Source organism: Siphateles boraxobius, unplaced genomic scaffold, assembly GCF_051911475.1.
Source record: "Siphateles boraxobius isolate OS27281-9 unplaced genomic scaffold, OSU_SipBor_1 25, whole genome shotgun sequence".
NCBI lineage: Eukaryota > Metazoa > Chordata > Actinopteri > Cypriniformes > Leuciscidae > Siphateles > Siphateles boraxobius.
Window position 1 is genome coordinate 1455236 of NW_027508866.1, and position 23580 is coordinate 1478815.

The window sequence follows — 23580 nt, forward strand, 5'->3', positions numbered from 1 at the left end:
ACCAGAGTGTAGATAAATTAACTAAATAGATAACTAATGATTTTTACAGTGGAAATTAAAGCTTTAACGTAAGTTTCTGCCAGGAAGACTAAATTATCACGTCACTTAAGTCCGCTCGGTAACGTTACAAAGCGGACCTAACAGTAGGCCTACTGATCCACTTGTCCGTGCGACACTTCTGTCGCGCCGCACTCCACTTTGGGGACGTTCGAAAAGTCCCTTGTTTGCCTTTTAATCTATCCGATCGTGTTCTAATACTTGTAGTATAAAAGATCGGTAGGCCTACTTACACACGTCCGAGTTCGAAGATGCTGGCGCCTACATTCCCCTGCATCCTACCCATCCATCCTACCCATCACCACCAGGATGGTCCCTTCCCATACTGTCCCTCCCGGGGGTCCTTCATCTGTCCATACCTCATACCTCCCGGGGGTCCTTCATCTGTCCATACCTGCGCCCCTGCCTTCATCCTCAGCCAGGAAATGCAGTTTCCGTACCCTCGGATCGCGAGTTACGGACGCAACTTTATAACACTTTATAACACAATACGTGCTTGCTGGGCTGTTAATAAATGTATATAGTTTGTCTATAGAAATAAAAGTGACTTGAAATAATTGTGTCAGATAAATACATTCTCTAAGTTTAGTGTTTTGTTCTTCCCTCATATTTTAAAATATTTAAAATATATATATATATATATATTTTCCTGATAATTTGATGGTTTAAGAAAACTTGTAGGGTCATTAAAAAAAAAAACTCTGCACATCACTTTTTGTCACCACTGTATATTTGGTGTGGTCAGTGTCACAATTGTGCTATTCAAGAGCCTGCTAACTGTGGACTGGAGGGCCCCGAGTCATCACAGGTGCACTGCTGCATTCCAGTCGCCCAAAAATATAATTATTACTTTCTTTTCATTGCTATAAAATTTCTTAAAGGTAAGTTTAAAAAATAATACCTTGATGATTAAACTTTTTTAGCATTCGATCAACTCATTTAACTACAATACATCATATTTTCGTTGAAAAGCGCAATGCTGCGTCCACTCTGCTGCCATCTTGTTACTCCTAACTAGGTTAGGAGACCTCTACAGCTCTCTTAAATTATTTAGGAGCTGAGACCAAGTCTTAACACTTAGGAACCTTCATGAATCACACTTATTCTTAAGTTTAGGAATAAGAGTAAAATTATGTAATACTTAGAATTTTGACAGACTTGAGAGAAAAATTTTACTCTGAGAGGCTTTATACATACGGGCCCTGGTCTTCGCTTCTGAGTTTTTCTACACTTAAGAAGAACAAGGTTTACAACAGTCCTATGGACTTTTATTGTATTTTTCGATAGCTTCCGAGTGCCTGACAACTGTGAGGGGGTGAATTTTTTTCTAACTCGTTAGTTTAGATCGTATTTAGATATAAAATGTATGACAAATAAGGACGTGGTTAACTTTGATTGACAGCGTGATTGACAGCTGATAACGGGCTGCGTCGAGTGGAATTCCTGAAATTTGACGTCTCGGCCATGATCTGGCACAACACATCATACCACCTCTGTATCCTTTCTGAAAAGATTTTCCAAGGTGGCGCCGCCCATACCCCCCATAAACGACTTCAAAACCGTTCTTCGGAAAGTCTATGGGTGACGTCACAGACGCTTTGTCCATATTTTTAACAGTCTATGCACAGAACACATGGCAGGGTCACATGATTGCCAGGAAATCACATGACAAGACATGAAACATGACTGACATGAAACATTAACCAAAAACAAAACAACCTGTGACATATCCCCACCTCTATGGGCGGCTCCCGAGAACCAACATAAAACCAAAACACAACAAGATTCCAGGAGGGCAGTCTTGGGGTAGGGATGGCAGGTCAGGCCCGTGCAGGGGAATAGGGCTAGGACTGTGGCGTGGGCGGTCCTGTATTATGGCATGGCGGGCCTGGGTCGTGGAGCGTGGGCGGACCTGGTCCGTGGAGCGTGGGCAGACGTGGAGCATGGGTGTGGCCCTCTTGGCAGAGGGTTCTGGCGTGGCAGCTGCCATCTTGGCAGGAGACTCTGGAGAGGGGGGCCCTCTTGGCAGGAGACTCTGGAACGGCGGCCATCTTAGATGGGGCATCTGGCTCGGCTGGCTCACTGGTTGGAGTTGATGTGTGTGGGCAGCACACATAGCTGTGGCTATGATGATCAATGCCGCATTGTCCGGAGCTGACACAGCCATGGCAGATATGGCATGAACAGTCTCTGGCTCGGCGAGGATGATGTGAAGAGTCTCTGACACGGTAGGTACTGTGGAATTACAGGGCTCCTCATCCGCAAATCCCACAGTAAATGAGCCGCTCAACAGAAGGGTATGTAGGGTATATAAATTCAATATATTGAATTAATGAGTCCAGTGAGGGGTATTGTCAGGCATGAATTAAATCCATTTAAAAAAATGTCCTTTAATGCAATATTGTTGAAGTCCACCTGGGACCACAGTCCACAAAATTCCTCCACATATTCCTCAATATTGAGGTCACTGTGACGAAGCCACTGTAGTCAGTCAAGTGAGGGCTTAAATACACACAAGACGAATGACTGAACAAGACACACCTGTGAACAATGAACCTGTGACAACATTACAACACAGAACACATGGCAAGATCACATGAGGGCCAGGGAATCACATGTCAAGCCATGAAACAAGACTGACATAAAACATGAACCAAAATCCAAAACAACCTGTGACAGCTTCTGTTCAGCGCTTTTTGCTAATATTTTCTGATTAATCTATTTCTGCAGTACTAGTAATTGCTAGTGTAATTGGATGTAGGTTTTAAAGTAACGGATGATAGATTAATGTCCCATCCCTACATCAGTTTTAGTTGTAAACTCACACCACACCTGTTACCACTGCTATTGAGGACTAAGGAGCACTCATTTTCTGAGCTGGCGCTTGTTAAGAACAGGTACTGTTAATCTGACAATGCTCAACACACTTGGATCAGAGCCCTGTTAATGCTTGGTAATGTAAAGCCATTTAACCATGCCAGTAAATAGACCTACTTGAATGATTTTCAAACAGGGGGCGAGACCACACTTCTATTCATGGCATGTAAACACTCAGTTATATATTCTGAAATATAGCCCTGGTTGTCAGTGTTCTTATTACTTTCGTGTGACTGATCAAGCTATTATATCTAGCTATGAGTAACAAAATGCCAGAGAAATCCCTGAGCCTAGGGCCCTGTGTAAACCTTAATCCAAACCGCCCCTGCATTACAATTATTTAAATTCTCAGCGTTAAGGGGTGATATGGTATCATATTACACAGTAGGCTGCATTTAAATGAACGTTCATTTAAACTAAAAGTTCTTCTTTGGCAAAATTGCATTTCCTTAATAGCCTAAACAAAGGCTCCATCTAAACAAAAATGTACCTCTTTGTACCTCCCTTCAAACTTAAATGGGAATGTCACTGTTTCCGTCACTGGAACTTCTCGAAAACACACACACACACACACACAAAATAAATGAAAAATGTTCAGCCCAAGCACAGGCTGGATAGGCTATTTTTTTTACATACATAGTTGAAAACTTAAAAATAAAAGAGTGACACATGTTCATTGTGTTAATGTCACAGCTGTGCTCACTTCCATGTCTGCTATGCTCCCGTTTGCCTGTGTTCTCTTTAGTCTCCTAGATACTCATTTTAATCTTGTTTGTTACTATGGTTACTCATCAGTTCTCATTCCCCTCTCCTGTGTTTATTAAATCATCTTGGTTTGCACTTAGAAAATATTGGCCTGTGTTTCTGTTCCCCTTTTCAGTTCTGGTTAACGTTTATGCAGAGTTTGGTTATGTTTTTCTTCTGTTAATAAATGGTAAATGGACTGCATTTATATAGCGCTTTCTGCAGAAAGCATTTCCAATTCAATCACTCATTCATACACCGACGGCGGTGTCAGCCATGCAAGGCACCATCCAGCTCGTCAGGAGCAGCTGGGGTTAGGTGTCTTGCTCATGGACACCTCGACACTTGGTCAGGTGAAACCGGGGATGGAACCACCAACCTTCCGGTTTGTGACTTTCTTTGCTGGACTATTCTATTCGTTTTTGCATACTAGCCCAAAAGAATCCCTCAGATGACGGGACCCTAAAATCAATATTCTGGATAGGGGCTAATTGCCATCATCCTCGTGACTTACCAGACAAGATGGAGGGGGCATGGAGGGAGGCAATCTTCCGTTGTCTGGAGAGGATGTACCCCCAATCTACACCAGCACCTGAATCAGCAACCCCAGAGCCCAGCCCACAACCACTCTGCAACACGGATCACACGGATCCATCAACCCTCCGTCTCCACCCAGTACTCTTTCCCCATTGGCAACGCCTCCATCCCCATGGAGGCTTTTGCTGTTCCACCATGGCTTTTCCCTCCGGCAAAGCCACCATGGGACCCTATCTGGCTGTGCATCTGGGTTTCGTCCGTCATCTCCTGTTCGACCCTGGCCATTCCTACCATCATCTCCTCCCTGTCTTCTGCTGTCTGCCTGCCTGCCTTTTGCCAGCCTTTCGTCCGCCTCCTAAGCCGCCTCCTTCTCCGCTCCACGGCGCGAGGCCACGCCTTCTCGAGGGGGACGTGATGACACAGCTATGCTCATTTTAATTTTATTTTCACTCTGTCTACATATACACACACACACACATATATATATATATATATATATATATATATATACATTGGTATGAAAAAGTTTGGGCACCCCTGTAAATTTTCATGATTTTCTTTTAGAAATCATTGGTTGTCTGGATAAGAAATTTAAATTAATTATATCTAACGCATTCTCATCCTTTGGCGTCATATGTGAAGCCATATGACAAAACGGCGAAATACTACGCACATGGCACCCTTTATCGTCAATATAACACGCACTGTGATGGGTAGGTTTAGGTGTGGGGTAGGGTCTGCGTCTCATATTCACGCTAAAGGATGCCAGTCAACTTTATGACGCCTTGGGTTCGCGTGTTATATTCACGCTAAAGGGTGCCATGTGCGTAGTATTTCGCCGTTTTGTCATATGGCGTCACATATGCCGCCAAAGGATGAGAACGGGCTCATATATCCTATAGGAGACAAACACGGTGATATTTGAGAAGTGAAATAAAGTTTATATGATTTGGAAAGTGTGCAAGAATTATTTAAACTAAATTAGGCATGTGCATAACAGTCACAGTCGACCCACAGACCAGCTCCAAAGACCTACAACATCATCTTGCGGCAGATGGTGTCAATGTGCATCGTTCAACTATTCAGCGCACTTTACACAAGGAGATGCTGTATGGGCGAGTAATGCGGAAAAAGCCTTTTCTCAGCACACGCCACAAACGGTGTCGCTTGAGGTATTGTTACGGCGTCCAGTCTCCCTGAGTCCATCATTTCTCAACCACGAGCGCCCTCTCCTGAGTTCTAGTGTGTTGCATACTCTCTTATTAGTATGCATCATCTGCGCTGTGACTACCTTCACCTGTTCTGCATTAATCATTGCTCAGCCTCTATCTGCCTCATTGACTTAGTGTTCATTGCGAAGTATTGCCTCTCTATGTGTGCATGTCCGAGCCGTTTCTGTGTATTTCTGATCCTCACTATACTAACCTACTCTGATTGCCTGCAGCCATCCTCTCGACCCTCTGCCTGATCCGGACACTGATTCAAGCCGCCTGCCAAGACCTTTATGCCTGTTCCAGTTTGCTGCATGCACGCCGCCTGCCTCCGACTTCCAGCCTGATTTCACCCTGCTGCCTGCGCAACCTCATCAGTGGCTACCTGAGTTTATTTCTGACTGTGTCTTTGAGTTATCCTCCAAGAATTCCTGAGTTTATTTCTGTCTGCCTTTGAGTTATTAAAGTAGTTGCAAATGGATCTGCCTCAGCCTTCTGACTCGTTACAGAATACTTCGCCACACAAGGATCCAGCAACTATGACTGCATTAGCCGCAGCGTTCAATTCACAAGCCTCGCAACTGGCTTCCCATCACCATCAGCTTACACGTCTTACAGCTGTGACGGAGGAACTGGTAAAGGCTGTACAAGCTCTACGTACCTCTTCCTCGGGCGCTTCTTCTGATTCTGTCTCTCCGTCGCCGGCACCGATGTCTCCACGACAGACCACCGCGAGCCCTCGACTCGCGTTACCGGAAAAGTTTGACGGTAATCCAGGTCAATGCAAGGGATTCATCCTTCAATGTTCTCTGTTTCTGAGCCAACAGCCTTCTCAACACCCAACGGACGCCAGCAAGATCCATTTCGTCTCCTCCCTGCTGACCGGCCGCGCACTGGATTGGATGACGGCCGTTTGGAGAACGGATGGCACTGCATTCCGCTCGTACGACGCGTTTCTTCAGGAATTCCAGGCCGTCTTCGAACATTCCAAAGAGGGGAAGGGAGCGGAGGATTTGCTACTGGAACTCACGCAAGGACGTAATTCTGCAGCTGAGTATGCACTAGAATTCCGCACTTTTGCCGCGCAAACTAACTGGACTGATGATTCCCTCAAAGTGATTTTCCGGCGTGGTCTGAGTCACGTGTTACAGGCAGAGCTGGCTTGCCGCGATGAAGGAAGGGATTTCAACCAGTATGCTCAACTCGCCATTCAGATTGATAACCTGATGTGCTCCCGCCGCGCTGGCATGCGCCCCTCTACCTCCTCTCGCAGTTTTCCTGCGCCACGGTACCACGGTTCCATGCCTTCTGATTCAGGTGAACCCATGCAAATCAACTCGTTTCATATTTCAGATGAGGAAAGAGAACGTCGCCGATCACAGAGACTATGCTTGTACTGTGGAGGGGAGGGTCACGTTCGTCAAAACTGTCCACGTCGGTCTGCCAACAGAGAGAGTGCTGCGGTGAGTCTAACCCTTGACTGTTTAAATCCTAAGTCATGTGTTGTAGTGCCCATAGAATTAACTGTCAATGGTAAATCCGTTTCCACATCGGCATTGTTGGATTCTGGCGCTGCTGGGAACTTCATGTCACAAGAATTTGCTAACCTACATAGGATTACTCTAATTCCATGCATTTCTCCCCTTTCTGTCGAGGCTGTTGACGGTAGACCGCTGGGCACCGGTCACGTCACTCACCTGTCTCAAGAGTTGCGTATGCGCACCGGGCTGCTACACAGCGAATTGATTAAATTCTACATCCTTCAAGCTCCTCACACTCCCGTGATTTTGGGGTTGCCCTGGCTCCGTAAGCATGATCCACTGCTGCAATGGACCTCCGGCCAGATCATCAGCTGGGGAAAAAGCTGCTTCTCCAACTGCCTGTCCTCCATTCAGCCACTTCCAGTGAGGAGCATCCGAGAGACCCCCGGTGACACAGCGCGCTGAATCGGCTCCCCGCTGTGTACCACGTCCTGGCGGAAGCCTTCAGTAAGTCTAAGGCCACTAAGCTGCCGCCTCACCGCTCCTACGACTGCGCCATTGACTTCTTGCCTGACGCCACACCGCCTAAGGGGCGCATCTTCCCTCTGTCTCAACCCGAGACTGAAGCCATGCAGAAATACATTGAGGAGGAGCTCGCCAAGGGTTTCATTCGACCATCCACTTCTCCCGCCTCAGCCGGATTTTTCTTCGTTCAGAAGAAGGATGGAGGACTCCGACCATGTATTGATTACAGAGCGCTCAACGATTGCACCGTCAAATTTCGCTATCCTCTGCCTCTGGTTCCGGCTGCACTGGAGCTGCTCCGTAAAGCAAGATACTATACCAAGCTGGACCTGCGAAGTGCATACAACCTGGTTCGTATCCGCGAAGGGGATGAGTGGAAGACGGCCTTTTCTACGTGTACCGGGCACTATGAATACTTGGTTATGCCGTTCGGGCTTTCCAACAGTCCAGCTGTATTCCAATCTTTAATTAATGACGTGTTCCGAGACATGCTCCAACGCCACGTCATCGTCTATATTGACGACATTCTGGTCTACTCTGACTCCCTAGAAGCTCATGTCCAACATGTTCGTGCTGTGCTACAGAGGCTCATCCAGTATCAGCTCTATGCGAAAATGGAGAAGTGTGACTTCCACCAAACCTCTACCTCGTTCTTGGGCTACATCATCAGTCCGGAGGGTGTGGCTATGGATGATGGCAAGGTAAGGGCAGTGGTGGAGTGGTCCCAGCCCACTACTCTGAAGGAGCTGCAGCGCTTCCTAGGGTTCGCAAACTTTTATCGCCGCTTTATCAGAGGGTTCAGCACGGTGGCGGCACCCCTTACCGCGCTGGTTCGCAAGGGTACTTCTCGTCTGCCTTGGAGTTTAGAGGCTGCCCGGGCCTTTAACTGTCTCAAACAGGCTTTTACCTCAGCCCCAAGCCTGCATCATACTGATCCAGAGTCACCTTTTGTGGTTGAAGTGGACGCCTCGAGTACCGGCCTGGGTGCAGTGCTGTCTCAGCGTCAAGGATCGCCTCCCAAACTGTACCCCTGCGCCTATTATTCCAGGAAGCTCAGTCCTGCGGAGAGGAATTACGATGTGGGTGATCGTGAGTTGCTGGCCATGAAGGCAGCCTTTGAAGAGTGGAGGCACTGGCTGGAGGGCTCCACATACCCTTTCATCGTTCTGACTGATCACAAGAACTTGGAGTACCTGCGCTCGGCTAAACGGCTGAATCCCCGTCAGGCCAGGTGGTCTCTGTTCTTTTCTCGTTTCCAGTTCACTGTCACCTATCGTCCGGGCTCGAGGAACGTCAAGGCGGATTCCTTGTCTCGTCAGTTTGATTCTGAGGTAACCATCCAGACTCCAGAAACCATACTCAATCCTGATCTGATCATCAGTCCCATACGGTGGGACATCGAGACCGAACTCGAACTGGCCAACGCTGACTCCGAGACTCCTCCAGAATGCCCCCCGGGGAGGCTCTATGTTCCCGAAGCTCTCCGAGAAGAAGTGCTTAAGCATGTTCATGCCCTGCCCAGTTCCGGACACCCGGGTATCACCTCCACCATCCATCTCCTTCAGAATCGCTTCTGGTGGTCCACCTTGTCCCAGGATGCCAGTCGGTTCGTTCACCAATGCCTAACCTGTAATACCCAGAAAGCTTCCCATCTCATGCCTGCCGGTTTACTTCAACCACTGCCCATACCTCAACGACCCTGGTCTCATATTGCTATCGATTTTATTACGGATCTGCCACCATCTGATGGACACACCACTATCCTCACTGTAATCGACCGCTTCTCCAAGGCCTGCCGCCTCATACCCCTCAGTAAGCTTCCTACAGCCCTGCAAACAGCTGAACACCTCTGTAATCTAGTATTCCGGTTTTATGGTCTGCCTGAAGACATCGTCTCGGACAGGGGTCCTCAATTCACTTCCCGAGTCTGGTCTGCCTTCTTCCAAATGCTCCAAGTTAACGTGAGTCTTACCTCCGGCTACCATCCTCAGGCCAACGGTCAGGTAGAACGACTCAACCAGGAGATCTCCCGTTTCCTCCGGTCCTACTGCCAACTCCATCAGAAGGACTGGAGCCGGTATCTGATGTGGGCAGAATATGCACAAAACTCCATTCAGAAACACTCCACGGGCTTGACTCCGTTCCAGTGTGTTCTTGGATTTCAACCACCCCTGTTTCCCTGGTCTGGGGAGCCCACGAACGTTCCCGCAGTTAATGACTGGCTAAATCGGAGCGAGGAGACCTGGAATCTGGCTCATACACACCTTCAGCGGGCTGTCAACCGTGGTAAGAGGCAGGCTGATCGTCACCGCTGTCCCAACCCAGAGTATCAGCCAGGTCAATGGGTATGGTTATCCACGCGTAATTTGCGTCTAAACCTTCCTTGCAAGAAGCTCAGTCCAAGATTTATGGGGCCTTACAAGATCTTGCGTCAGATAACTCCAGTATCCTTCCGTTTAGCTCTGCCCAGGCATCTGCGAATATCTCCCACTTTCCATGTCTCACTACTCAAACCCGCCACACCTCCCCCTGAGGAAAGGAGGGGAGAATCTGCTGAGCAGTCCTCCCAAGCCATCATTGTGGAGGGTGAGGAAGCCTACCGTGTTCATCAGCTACTGGATTCCAGACGTCGGGGGGGATTTCTGCAGTATTTGGTTGACTGGGAGGGCTCCAGTCCAGAGGAACGGTCTTGGGTCAACTCTGGTGACATTCTGGATCCCTCACTCACTCAAGAGTTTCACCGTACTCATCCTGACAAACCTGCACCTCGTGCTCGTGGCAGACCCCGCCGTCGTCAGCATCCTCGCGCCAGGAGTCGCTCGCAGGGAGGGGGCTCTGTTACGGCGTCCAGTCTCCCTGAGTCCATCATTTCTCAACCACGAGCGCCCTCTCCTGAGTTCTAGTGTGTTGCATACTCTCTTATTAGTATGCATCATCTGCGCTGTGACTACCTTCACCTGTTCTGCATTAATCATTGCTCAGCCTTTATCTGCCTCATTGACTCAGTGTTCATTTGCGAAGTATTGCCTCTCTATGTGTGCATGTCTGAGCCGTTTCTGTGTATTTCTGATCCTCGCTATACTAACCTACTCTGATTGCCTGCAGCCATCCTCTCGACCCTCTGCCTGATCCGGACACTGATTCAAGCCGCCTGCCAAGACCTTTATGCCTGTTCCAGTTTGCTGCATGCACGCCGCCTGCCTCCGACTTCCAGCCTGATTTCACCCTGCTGCCTGCGCAACCTCATCAGTGGCTACCTGAGTTTATTTCTGACTGTGTCTTTGAGTTATCCTCCAAGAATTCCTGAGTTTATTTCTGTCTGCCTTTGAGTTATTAAAGTAGTTGCAAATGGATCTGCCTCAGCCTTCTGACTCATTACAGGTATGCTCAAGAACATTTGGAGAAGCCAGCTTCATTTTGGAATAAGGTGCTGTGGGCTGATGAAACTAAAATAGAGTTATTTGGGCAAAACAAGGGGCGTTATGCATGGCGGAAAAAGAACACAGCATTCCAAGAAAAACACTTGCTACCTACAGTAAAATATGGTGGCGGTTCCATCATGCTGTGGGGCTGTGTGGCCAGTGACTGGGAATCTGGTTAAAGTTGAGGGTCGCATGGATTTCATTCAATATCAGCAGATTCTGGAGAACAATGTCCAGGAATCAGTGACAGTTGAAGTTGCGCCGGGGCTGGATCTTTCAACGAGACAACGACCCAAAACACTGCTCACAATCTACTAAGGCATTCATGCAGAGGAACAAGTGCAACGTTCTGGAATGGCCATCTCAGTCCCCAGACCTGAATATTATTGAAAATGTGTGGTATGATTTAAAGCGGGCTGTCCATGCTCGTAAACCATCAAACCTGACTGAACTGGAAATGTTTTGTAAAGAAGAATGGTCCAAAATACCTTCCGCCAGAATCCAGACTCTAATTGGAAGCTATAGAAAGCGTTTAGAGGCTGTTATTTATGCAAAAGGAGGATGCACAAAATATTGAGTTAATTATTATTTTGTGGTGCCTCAATTTATGCACATGCCTAATTTAGTTTAAATAATTCTTGCACACTTTCCATAAATCATATAAACTTTATTTCACTTCTCAAATATCAATGTGTTTGTCTCCTATATGATATATTTCATTGAAATTTCTTATCCAGACAACCAATGATTTATAAAAGAAAATCATGAAAATTTAAAGGGGTGCCCAAACTTTTTCATACCACTGTATATATACGTATATATTCTTAACATGTTAAGAAACTGTCTATATATATATATATATATATATATATATATATATATATATATATATATATATATTTATATTCTTAACACGCTTAACTCTTTTGAATCGATTCTATTCAAAGACTTGAACAAACAAGTTGGCAAAACGGATTAAATTGGTTTGCGAATCAGTTTGAATTATTTGTTCAGTTTCCTGCATGCACTGAATCATCTGAAGCTGTTTCTAACTCAGAGTCGTTAACAGGAACTTTAGGAGCATCAAGAGTGTTGGATGAAGTGGCCGTGGACCTACAGTCAATTAAGCAAATCTGCAAATCCATCCTATTGTTTTCCAGCGATGAAGATCTTTGTTAGTTGAACATATGCTGTCTGTGAATGATTCCACAGGTATACATTTGATTTCATTTCATACATTTTACAACCGAACAGATTATTACACTACACCATACTACTACTACAAAGGATGATATTATCAGTTTTTGGACATACCTTAATTTATCAATTAAATAAGCAACTATTGTTCACAGAGTATGAAACGCTGAACATTAGTTAAGAAATAATGTACATTATAATAAACATTTTTTGGAATAAATGTAAAAATGCGTAAAAAACACTAACTTATAGAAATTTACATAGGTATACAAAAAATAAAAAATAGAGTTGTATTTGGTCTCTCTTTTTTATGTAATGTTTATTACATAACCAGGAAAATTAAGTCTAACAGGGACATACATTTACATTTGATATACAGTATATACAAATTGTGAGGACTTTGCCTTTCGACTTTCATTTTAAAACACCACGGTACACCACTGATGTAGCTGTATACGTTATTATATAGAGCAAAGGACTTGCAATGATAGATGAAATGCCAGAAATAATGCTTTTCTCTTCTGTGTTTGTTGCAAATATATCTAATTATGATAATATTTATATTCATTCAAATTTAATATCTAAAGGGTTGGAATGTTGGGTAAATATTTCTATAATCTGCAATTGCAGTTATTCACGGAATTATCAACTTTACGTGAGTTGTGCGGCACGGCATGAATCCAATGTTTGAGGATAGTGTGCGGCTGTCAGTCACCGCGCCGGTGTGGATACTGGCATTCAGAATCACAGATTATTCTTTTTGGAAGTTTGACCAACATAATAATTTTATAATAATCATTTTCTGTTCTGGTTCTAAAAAAAAAATTTGCAGTAAATCGCGCTGATTAAATCTAACAATCGCTTATCATATCATATCATAAAGCGTGCAAATTATACTTTGTTTTCAAATTGTTAATGTTCAACATCAGCAATGCTTGACTACATTTAATGCCTTTCAGATATTTATCCTTGTTTTCGCATGGGCCGGTTGCAGTCTCTTTTTTTCTGTAGCCACTCCGAAGTCTTTTGCATTTTACAATGGGTGAATCAGTTGTCACTGGTGATTGTCGTTTCAACCTTTCTGGATCCGCAATCAAATTGATGCTTAATTATACCAAACTCTGTGAGAAATAGCTATAAAATATAAATCTATAAACCAGCATCATCACACGCAATATAGCCTTCTAGCCGAGACTCTTCTTAATGTGTACAGATGTGACGTAATTACGCAAAGACATGCTCGAATCTCCCGCGGAAATCCACCAGTAGCACTGGAATTAAAAACATTATTACAAGCTTACCGCTTTGAATCGAGCTAAGGCAAGCAGATAGTTCTGAACACTGCCTGGTTTTGCTCAAAATTTTATTTTGGATAATTTTTAACCCAAAAAAGCTACGGACTGGAGCTTTAAAAATATTTTATTTTTGCAAAAAAAAAAAAAAAAAAAAACACCTAAACAGAATGTTCCTAGAATGTTATTTGGTTCTCAAATGTGTGTGTGTGTGTGTGTGTGTGTGTGTGTCATAGTCCATATATTATGAAAAAATGGAAAACCTTCTCTTTATTTATTTTAACGAATGATATTGGTTAAAATAAAAAACAAATACGGTGAGTAATGTCTTGTCCTGTTATTGTCACCTGCACTTCATGTTACATGTTTAGCATAACCTTCCCCGTCGGCAATATGGGGTTTATATGTGATAAATGCAAGGAGACAGTCAGGCTGACGGAGATTTCAGAATTAGAAACACGCATCCAAACTTTAATTGAGGATAGTAAGTGTGCTAGAGCTTTAGATACTATTTTGGATGCGCCTAGCATAGTGAACCCTTTACATGATTCGGTTCCGGCTGAATTATTGCCTGTACAGACAGGCAGATGGGTGACGGTGAGGGATCGCTCGAGTCGCGGATCAAAAAACCACTCTTCCGTTCCGATTACCACAACAAATCGATTTGCCCCGCTCAGTGAAACACCCACTGAGAATTCTGTTGATTGTGCCCTGGTAATTGGCGATTCTATTACACGGAACGTGAAAATAGGGACACCAGCCAACATAGTCACATGTTTGCCGGGAGCCAGAGCGCCGGACATCAAAGCAAATTTAAAAGTGCTGGCTAATGCTAATCGTAAATTCTCTAAGATTATTATTCACGTCGGCACTAATGATGTTCGACTTCGCCAGTCGGCGATCACCAAAATTAACATTAAAGAGGTGTTTGAACTCGCAAGTACGATATCAGGCACTGTCATTTGCTCTGGCCCCCTTCCTGTTCGAAGGAGTGATGAGATAGTTAGTAGATTATGTTCACTCAATGGCTGGCTGTCTAAGTGGTGTCCGCAAAATAATATAGAATTCGTAGAAAATTGGAAAAGTTTTTGGGGCAAACCTGGCCTGTTGAAAAGAGATGGTATTCATCCCTCCTGGGATGGTGCTGCTCTTCTCTCTAGTAATTTGGCTCATAGTCTTAGAGATAAAACATGACAATCTGGGGCTCAGGTCAGGAAGCAGACAAACTGGCTAAACTGACCGTCTGCTAGCGGCCTCGCGTCACCAAGGTCAGATAAATCCCATCACATAGAGCCTCTTTCACCTAGATATTATCATATAGAGACTGTGTCTGTTCCCCGAATTTGTAAATACAAAAAACTTCCAAACCTATCTAAGGTTAAAAATTTAATTGATGTTCAACAAGTAAAAAACAGATATAATACAGATGAGCAAACGATAAAGCGTGGGTTGCTGAATATTCGATGCCTTACTTCAAAAGCACTTATTGTCAATGATATGATTTCAGATTATAACCTAGATGTGCTGTGTTTGACAGAAACCTGGCTAAAACCAAACGATTACATTACTTTAAATGAGTCCACCCCGCACCTCCGAATGGCAAAGGGGGAGGTGTCGCTGTAATTTATAGTAATATTTTCAAAACCACTAAGAAATCTAGTTTTAAATATAATTATTTTGAAGTGTTGGTGCTAAATGTAAAAATATATAGTGTAAACGATAAATCACGTTTGAGAAATCTGCTGGCTACTGTATACAGGCCACCAGGGCACCATAAAGACTTTATCAAAGAATTTGCTGACTTTCTATCAGAATTAGTATTGGCTGCAGATAAAGTACTAATTGTTGGTGATTTTAATATACATGTAGATAATGAAAAAGATGGATTGGGATTGGCATTTAAAGACATTGTAAACTCAATTGGAGTTAGACAACACGTGTCAGGACCTACTCATTGTCGTAATCATACTCTAGATCTAATATTATCACATGGAATAGATGTTGATGCCATTGAAATACTGGAGCAGAGCGACGACATCTCAGATCATTATCTAGTCTCATGTAAATTACATTTAGCCAAGGCTGCAAAGCCGACTCCGTGTTATAAATATGTTAGACCTATCACTTCTGCCACGAAAGATTGTTTTATCAATAATCTTCCTGATCAGTTTCATCATCTCAGCATCCCAGATAGCTTAGAAGAACTCGATATTGCAACAGAAACTTTTAACTCTCTATTTTCCAGCACTTTAGACACAGTTGCTCCGCTGCGCTTAAAGAAGATTAAAGAAAATAGTCCAATGCCGTGGTACAATGAGCACACCCGGGCCCTTAAGAGAGCAGCCAGAAAAATGGAGCGGAACTGGAAGAAAACAAAAGGTATTTCGGATTGCATGGAAGGAGAGCTCGATTGCTTACAGAGAGGCTTTAAAAGCTGCTAGATCTGCTTATTTTTCAACCCTATTAGAAGAAAATAAACATAATCCTAGGTATTTATTTGAAAAAGTGGCTAAACTAACGAAAAAGAAAGCTTCAAGCCCAGAAGTTTCCAAGAAACACAGCAGTAATGACTTTATGAATTTCTTCACTTATAAGATTGATAATATCAGGGACAAAATTATAACTATGCAACCGTCTACTACAGTATCGCATCAGGGTGGCATTGTAGTCTCCCTGAGGAAAAATTTGATTCATTTGTTGCTATAGGAGAAGAAGAATTTTGCAAAATCGTTAACTCATCTAAAACAACAACTTGTATGTTAGACCCTATACCGACTAAACTATTGAAAGAGATGCTTCCAGAGGTTATAGATCCTCTTCTTAACATCATTAATTCGTCTTTGTCTCTAGGATACGTACCAAAACCCTTTAAGCTGGCTATGATTAAACCGCTTGTTAAAAAAATGCAACTTGATCCTACAGAATTAGTCAATTACAGGCCGATCTCGAATTTGCCTTTTCTTTCAAAGATATTAGAAAAAGCAGTATCCACACAACTATGTTCCTTTCTTGAAGGAAATGCTATCTGCGAGGATTTTCAGTCCGGATTTAGACCGTACCATAGTACTGAGACTGCTCTCATTAAAGTCACAAATGATTTGCTTTTATCATCCGATCTGTGTGTATCTCTCTATTAGTGTTACTTGATCTTAGTGCTGCATTTGACACCATTGACCATCACATTCTATTAAATAGACTAGAAAACTATGTTGGCATTAGTGGAATTGCACTAGCATGGTTTAAATCATACTTATCTGACCGTTATCAGTTTGTAGCAGTAAATGAAGAGATGTCTTATCGATCACAAGTTCAGTATGGCGTACCACAAGGCTCAGTACTAGGACCGCTGCTGTTCACTCTGTACATGCTACCGTCAGGAGATATAATTAGGAAACATGGAATTAGTTTTCACTGTTATGCTGATGATTCTCAGCTCTATATTTCCTCAAAACCTAACGAAACTTACCAATTCACAAAATTAACGGAATGCATAGCTGATATAAAAAACTGGATGACTAGTAATTTCCTTCTACTAAATTCTGAAAAAACAGAGATTCTAATTATTGGACAAAAAACTTCCACACGTAATAACCTAGAATACTGTTTAACACTTGATGGCTGCTCTGTTAAGTCTTCGTCGTCAGTTAGGAACCTGGGTGTGCTCTTTTATACCAATCTCTCATTTGAAAGTCACGTGTCTAGTATCTGTAAAAGCGCATTTTTCCATCTTAAAAATATATCTAAATTACGTCATATGCTCTCATTGACAAATGCGGAACAATTAGTTCATGCGTTCATGACCTCAAGGCTAGATTATTGTAATGCTCTACATGCTCTAGAACATATGATGTTCTCCCATCACCGCAGAACCTAAACCTCTGGGTAGGAGAGGATCCCCTCTTGTCCTTTGTGTTCATCACCTGCCACATTAAGGCACAATTTGACAGGATGTAAGGTGGCTCTTAGCCAAGGTCGGTGTACTTGGCGCCATGACCAAGTATTGCGATGTTTGGCTTTAGCATTGGAAGGCAAGCGTAGTATGACCAATAAGTTGCCGCCTGTTCTAGCAAAACATTACACGCAGAAGACAATATTCCTCCGCCCAGGCGAGCAACCACCAAGAAAAGGTGCTAACACCAATTCTCGCCCAGGACAACTCGAAGCTGCTAGGGACTGGAAGATGCTGGCTGATCTTGATCAACGGCTTATTTTTCCACCTGAGATTGCCACCACTAACCTACGACCAGATATTGTTTTGTGGTCTGGATCAGCACGCATTGTTCAACTGATAGAGTTAACAGTGCCATGGGAGGATGTGGTAGATGAGGCATATGAGAGGAAGAAATTGCGGTATGCTCATCTGGCCACTGAAGCAGAACAGCGAGGATGGAGAGTCCAGGTTTATCCAGTGGAAGTGGGTTGTCGAGGTTTTGTGGCACACTCTACAACCCGGTTCCTCAGAGACGTCGGATTCAGTGGTCAAGAGTTGCGTCGCACAGTAAAGAACTTATCTGAAGCAGCAGAAAGGAGCAGCAACTGGCTGTGGTTGAGACGGAAAGATTCTAGCTGGCTGAGTACAGGCCGCCATGCTACGGTTTCGTAGAATTCTTGAAAACTTGAAGGGTGTTGGTTTATTTGTATAGGTTGTATTGTATTTACAGTCATTATGTTCCTGTGTATATTGCGTGAATGACGGGAAGTTGGGCAGATATTGTGTTTTGCGGTAGGTGGTATGCCATACGGAACCGTTGCCACTGAAACTGCATATTAACGCACCAGTGGGGCTCGACAGGCTTAGTCAAACGGGTTGGCGCGTATGGTTGGGTTGCAGAGAGATTGTGAGATTGGGGTTAGGTCTCAGCAGCACTGTTGGTTTATTTGTAGAGGTTGTATAGTATTTACAGTCATTACGTTCCTCTGTATATTGCGTGAATGACGGGTGGTTGGGCAGATATTGTGATTTGCGGTAGGTGGTATGCCATACGGAACCGTTGCCACTGAAACTGCATATTAACGCACCAGTGGGGCTTGACAGCCTTAGTCAAACGGGTTGGCGCGTATGGTTGGGTTGCGGAGAGATTGTGAGATTGTGGTTAGGTCTCAGCAGCACTGTTGGTTTATTTGTAGAGGTTGTATAGTATTTACAGTCGTTACGTTCCTGTGTATATTGCGTGAATGACGGGTGGTTGGGCAGATATTGTGTTTTGCGGTAGGTGGTATGCCATACGGAACCGTTGCCACTGAAACTGCATATTAACGCACCAGTGGGGCTCGACAGCCTTAGTCAAATGGGTTGGCGCGTATGGTTGGGTTGCGGAGAGATTGTGAGATTGTGGTTAGGTTTCAGCAGCAAGAGGGAAGTAGAGGTCAGTAACCTGGGCTGAGTTGAGTGGGGGACGGAGGGGGGTGACTCTGGGACGCCAGAGTCACTGTCGAGCCCTCTTGAGGTGTCGTGGGCTAGTCGACGAAACACTGAGGACGGAAGGTGCCCACTTGAAGACCCTAGAGATGTTCCCTACTCCGCTCAATCCAGAGGGTTGTTATGGGGGGACAGCACTGTGGTTGCAGCCGTTGTGTGTGCTGACGCGCAATACACTGTATTAACACCATACAGAAGATTCACGTCACCAGATGGAAAGAAGCGTAAATGGATGGAGAAGCATAGGTTACTGTAAAGCTACGTCTTAGTTGGTGATTATCTTGGCGAAAGCCGAGTACAAATCAGCATGAAGTTTTAACATCTACTCTCGTGTAATGGAAATCTTTACAACAAAACATAAAAAAAAAACAGAAAAGGAAAATCTACCAACAGGTATATGATACCGCCTGTTCATTTTTTAAGTTTGTTGAGACTTTTTGGATGACCGCAGCTCAGTGACCTTTTGAATAATAGCTACCCCTAGTTGGCCCCTGGTGGTTCCAGGAAATTTCTGGATCACTGCATCTGTAAAAAAGACTAATTGTTTTATTGGCATTTGAATTTGTTTTTAATAAGTCTTTACTGTCGTATCTTGCTGTACTACAGTAGAGGTTTGGAAAAACAGCATACTCAGTTTCCTGTAGGCTGGAAGCTGATGCCTGTTGTTCCTGTGAGCTCTTCTCCTTCGCTTCAAGACATCTTCCCAGCTTGCCCCTATTGTACTAAGGAGTTTTGGCATTTCTAGGAAGCAAAACAGTAAAAAGAAAAAATTTGATTTTCGGTATAAGTATTTTCAATTTCTTTAGCAGAAAATGAAGATCAGCTTGCCCAAAACAGTAAGCTTGGAAATAATAGCAGAGTGGATTAGCTGATGGCATTAAAACAGATAAACAGATATAGACTTGTATATAAGCTTTACCATAAGTAAAAACAGGCAAAGCAACATAAACAACTCTGACATACTGCGTGTACTTGGCTGTGAAAAATGACTAATCCTGTCAAGATCTAGGGAAAGTTGTAGATTATTAGGTACTCCTAACTTTGGATGATTCATTTTAAGTATTTAAAGTATTTAATTTCTAAATTTAGTAATTAATTTGCAAAGTTATAAGTAATAATGATTTTGTTTTATTTTATCCTGAAGCAACAACTTTATAGTGGGCAGCCAATAATTTTTTACATTTGCAATGCAGATGCTAGTTTTAGATCTCAGTAAAAAAAATAATCTTGTGAGCTTTTGGGGCTATAAGGTCCGTCATTACTGGTCTCCTCTTCAACAAGCCTAGGGTTTGGCCTGCATTTTCATTTGCTCAGAAGTTTTGGACTGGACTGATGTTGTGTCCTCATTAGTTTTTCTAGGGTGGACTGTCTCTAAAGCAGTATTAATAGTAACGATAAAAAAAAATAAAAAAAAAATGTAACAGTTAAACACTGAATTTTTGCTCAATTATCTGATCTGTACTAGCTTCGATATGATCAGTAGCTTGTAAATAGCTCATGCAATTCAGTGATTATTTTAATTTTTTATTCTCTGTGCAATATCAATGTGTGAATTATAATAAAAGTTCAGAAATGAACTTACCTGCAACTTCTGCACAGTTGCCTCGTACGGCCATCCGCCTTTAGGTTGTTTCTTCAGTCCACCTCCCCATTCACTTAAATATAGCCTACAGATCTGTCAATTCCGTCTAAGAAATCATTACAAGATGTAATATTGGTCTCTGGTGTCCCCAGAATGTATTTGTGAAGTTTCAGCACAAAATACCCCACAATTCATTTATTATAAACATTTGAAAATGTCATTTTTGGGGCCTGTTTTAAAAATAGCTGTTTTTGTGTGTACCACCTTAAATGTAAATGAGCTGCATATCCCCGCCAGGCCTTTAGATGAGGGCGTAACTTGCATACCCATGGAAATAAACAGTCGGTAGAAGCAGAATGGCTGAGAGTGAGTGAGAGACCCGCTGTTTTGTATGGTATTCAGCCGTACATGTTTGAACCGGAATCAGACCCAGATGATGAAGAGACTCCGGCAGAAGAAACACAAATGAGAATTGACCAGGACGTCTCGGAATGGTTATTTGATACATTTATGTACTTATAGAGTTGTAATCGCATCCCCTTTGCAATTATGGATGTGCAACACACACACAGACACACACAAACTGTGATAACGTTGGCGCAATTTTTTGGAACCACAAACACAAATACTGTGATAACGTTTGCTACGTACAAACAAAATTACATTTATGCGAGGGACCTGTTGCGTCATGTTTACATTACTTGTCGTACAGTTGCTTATGTGGCAAATGTGAGAAGATGGCTACAGAACAAGAAAATATATGCTGCAGGGAGATAGAACAGGTATTAATTTATTTACATTTGTAATTGTTGCAAAAAATAATACGTGACATTAAACTGTCTGACGCTATTTGTTGTATGGAAGGTTACAAGACGGATGAAACATAGCAATTTTGATGTCTTGTCTTTACAGAAAACATGCACAGTTTTTAATATAATATCTTTAAAAAATATATTTATAAACGTGTGGTTACACACTATACAAACAATGTTTAAATTATTACAGACCTCCTACGACGACGACAACAACTTTAGACGCATTTGTTGTTGAATTGGCTGACATCGACTGAAATTACTATTTGCTCAAAAATCATAAAATACACTTACTTCTACTGGAGGTGACGTTGGATCGCGAACAGTAGGCAATGATCCACACTTGAGGATTAACTTTGAAGCAAGACCTGCTTTGAATTGACCCTCGTTCACAAAACAGTCTGTCAGGAAATGATTTGCGCAAACATAACGTTAAACGTATTTTGGGAGTTTAAGTGGCGCCTTTCCTTCCTAAATAAAATCCATCCACTGCGTTTTCAGTGGCTCTGATGTCGGAAGTAAGTGAAAACTACTATGAACATTATTACATCCCACAACAGAACACTTATGTTTCTTAGGAGACATTTTCGATAAGGCAGCACAAATCGTCAGAACACCGGCTGTCGTTGAAACAATGGAGGATGGCGTACAGATCACCGAGGGCGGGGTCTATGCCAAAACCACAGTGTCAATCAAACCACGTCGGTGGGGCTTGCGCAATTCTACGTCTCATTGAGCCGAATCTTAGAACAGCTCGTTCTGAGACAGTGCTTATGATTTATTGAGATTGAAAAATAAACACTGGGTGGATTTTTATCATTCTAGGTTGGTTTTGCTCACACACTGCCAACACACATTTATGTTCAAACACCATGTAAAAGTGAATTTTGCATAATAGGTGCCCTTTAATATTGAAGTTTTTTATGTGTGATGTTGATTATCAGTTTCTTCTTTCCACTCGACAAGGGCGAACATTCTTCATCCGTTGGTCTCTGAATGCGCGTAATTTGGCGGCCTTTTGATTGCATTTGAATTTTGGGGCGTCTAATAAAGATAGGGCATTAGCCAGTGTTGCCAAGTCTGCTTATTCTAAGCGACTTTGGGCTTGTTTTTCTGTAAAGGTGCTTACAAATATTGGTAGTCGCGGGTTGCGTTTTTTTGGGGGGCTTGTTTCTAAAGTGTAGTTGCTTATTTGGGCTTGTTCCCAGCTCCATAATAAGTTGTCAAGCAGATATTTTCTATATGTTATTTAAACATAGGAGACGTTTGTCTTGCCTGTTCCCTCTGTCCCTCCCCTTTTCCCATACACACAGGAGACAGCAGAGTTTTTTTCCCACCCACATGGCAACGAGTACAAGCCAATCAGAGGCAGAGCAGGACAATCTGTTTTTTTTTCTGGTTAGGAAAATGTCAGTGACGCTTAAATGACAATACGCGCGAGTCGCGACTGATGGTGACTGTAGGACAGTTTTTGGAGGAACAAATGCCTGGGACAAAGTGGACGAAATACAGGAAGAAATATAACAAAGACTGGGAGAAAGAGAAAGGAGTAAAAGAATGGATTCAACCTGCCGTGGGGGACAACTCAAAAGCACTGTGCAGAGTATGTAAGTGTGAAATATGTGCACACCATGCGGACCTAATACAACATGCTAGCACAGAAAAACATAAAGAAATGCAGCCCCGTTCTCCTCAACGAGGCTTATGGATATTGGGTTCACGGTCTCCTAACAGAATGAGTCAAGACAGAGAGCTGAGCTGAAGGTAGCCACCTATGTAGCTTGTCACACATCCATTAAAGCAGGTGATCACCTTGGGGAGTTAATTTGCTCAACTTGTGACAAAGACATCAAAATGCACCAGACAAAATTCTCACAGAACTTCAGAGGGATATTGGAGGTGCTGAATACTCCCTTGTTATTGATGAAAGCACAGACGTATCATCTGTCATGCAACTGTGTGTGGTAATCCGCTACTTCAGTATGACACTGAACAAAGTTGTGTCCACATTTTTGGGTTTGATAAACTTGGAGGGTGAAACAGCAGAGGCTATTGCCTCCACTCTGACCCGTTTTCTACAGAGTATTGGACTGGACATCAAAAAGTGCAGTGGAGACCCTCCCACGCAACCTTGAATACTTGGTCTCTCATTCTCACAACTGGTTTTCCCACAGTGCTCTTTGCCGCCGTGAGTATGCAAAGATCTACAGCCTCATCAATCCTGGTGAATTCCCTTTGATGCTTGTACAGATGTCCATCCATGATTGCTGGTTGCGCATACTCAATCAGTGGGATGAACTGAAGCTTCTCTTTCAGCTAACCAAAGACCACCAGAGATGTTATGATGCTGAAATCCTATGCTAATAGGCAAATGCTAGGGGCGCCACTCAATAGGGGCACCAAAATGAGTGAACGAGTGAATTT

General features: G+C 43.3%; 1 long non-coding RNA gene across 1 annotated transcript; it reads right to left on the bottom strand.

Annotated features, from left to right (window-relative positions):
- Positions 1 to 19113: 19113 nt before the first annotated feature.
- On the bottom strand, positions 19114 to 20443 carry LOC143749646 (uncharacterized). The gene is made up of 3 exons (XR_013207062.1): positions 20352 to 20443; positions 19393 to 20127; positions 19114 to 19287 (listed from the first exon to the last, which is right to left on the bottom strand). It is a non-coding gene; the product is annotated as an uncharacterized LOC143749646 (long non-coding RNA).
- Positions 20444 to 23580: the final 3137 nt, after the last annotated feature.